At 56.5% G+C, this 1,665-nt stretch overlaps 1 protein-coding gene across 1 annotated transcript in view; it reads right to left on the bottom strand.

Moving 5' to 3' along the window:
* SCAP (SREBF chaperone) overlaps positions 1-1,665 on the bottom strand; it is a gene marked incomplete at its 5' end in the record, with an annotated part of 36,930 nt that overhangs the window by 11,121 nt on the left and 24,144 nt on the right. The window lies entirely within an intron of this gene.

Below are 1,665 nucleotides of genomic sequence, written 5' to 3'. Positions count from 1 at the left end.
TGCCTATAGGGGCAGGTGCAGGGGCTCTCCCTATAGGTGCAGGTTCAGGGGCTCTGCCTATAGGGGCAGGTACAGGGGCTCTGCCTATAGGGGCAGGTACAGGGGCTCTGCCTATAGGGGCAGGTACAGGGGCTGGACTTTTTTTTTCCTGCTTTCCAATATCTACACCTCCTGTAGGCGGCAGCGTATCACCTGAATGTCTACATTTCTACATTCCCTGCAAGCCCGCGGTCCCCAACACTTCTTACAACACGTTTACAGTCTCTGACCATCTCTTGCCGTCTTGCCGCATGTCTGTACTCTCTGACCATCCCTTGCCGCATGTCTGTACTATCTGACCATCTCCTGTTACATATCTGCAGTCTCCAACAGCTTTCCCCCGCACTATATTCCCTGAATGTTATGCGCAGGCCTCCGGTCACGTCAGCGGCTGCAATTCAGGTCCCCTTGATCATGCGGGTCGTGACCTAAAAGTGGGTCGCCGCGTGCCTTCCGGTGCACTAGGTGAGGGGCTCCCCAGCCTCCCCCATAGCAGCAGTCATTCAAAATATGCTGCCCGGTGCCGAGTGTCAGCTTGAGGTGGGCTGGGGGTGTGGCCTCGAGGGAGCTCCACCCATACGTGCGTCGCTTACAGCTCCCTTTGCGGGGCCGGAGTGACGTCACATTCTGGCTCCCGGAAACTCCACAGGGCGCACAAGGGAGCTGTACCAGCACTGCGCGTATGGATGGAGCTCCGTCACAGCACAGCCGCCCCACACCGGACCCCTAAAAATGTCTGGGGAGTGTGTGAGATTGTGTGCGTCTGTCGGTGTTTTAATCGCAAACTACCAGACAATCGCACCTACCGTTCGTTCTGGTGCAGGAAGTGCGTTGCGTCACAGTTCATTTGAATGGCACCCCAAACGCACCTCCCGCCCACAGTTTGATTGCTTGCACTGGATCATGCAGCACCGCAATGCCGCGCATTCCAGGGCGGTGCGACTTAATGACCGAGGACAAATGTGGGTGCTGAGGGTACACTGGTTGAGGACCGCTGATGTAGGTTGACCAACGCTGGCTTAGACAAATCCATCACCCTCATCAGGTGGAGTATAACCAGGGCCAGTGAATCGTACAGACAGCGTAAGGGCAAACCCCGCCCCCCCCCCGGTATCACGTGCTCCATGTCCTGATGGCTTCTCACACCTCATGGAAGTCCAGTGTTGGGATCTCCCACTACAGGTCTCAGATCTGCACCCACCTAGTGTTCTGATTCTGCTCATCTCGGAGTTGTTCCCACGACACGATACCCAATATAGAACAAATCTGCAGGAGAGGTGCGCAGACCTGGGACCCCTACAGAGCTCAACGCTGATGTCCCCCCCAGGGGATGCAAGGAAGGTGAATGAGTGCAGAGTTATCAGGAGCCAAGGAAACGATGTACAGCAGCCAGGGCCGGATTCCCGGCAAGGCCCGTCCTCGGGGGGCGGCACTGAGCAGAGGGGCGGCACAGGCTTGAATCACCCGACAACCGCAACATAGGAGTTCCAGGCGCCAATTTACTTTCTACATTTAGCCCGGGTGTGCACAGGCAGAGCTAAATGTAGAAGAGGAGAAATCACTCGTTTCTTTACAAGTGTTCTCGGCGATGTCGAGAATCAAGAGTGCCGGTCCGTCCTCCACCCC

Source organism: Nanorana parkeri, unplaced genomic scaffold (assembly GCF_000935625.1).
Source record: "Nanorana parkeri isolate BGI_ZX_2015 unplaced genomic scaffold, ASM93562v1 scaffold3260, whole genome shotgun sequence".
Lineage (NCBI taxonomy): Eukaryota > Metazoa > Chordata > Amphibia > Anura > Dicroglossidae > Nanorana > Nanorana parkeri.
This window is presented reverse-complemented; position numbering and strand designations above follow the sequence as displayed.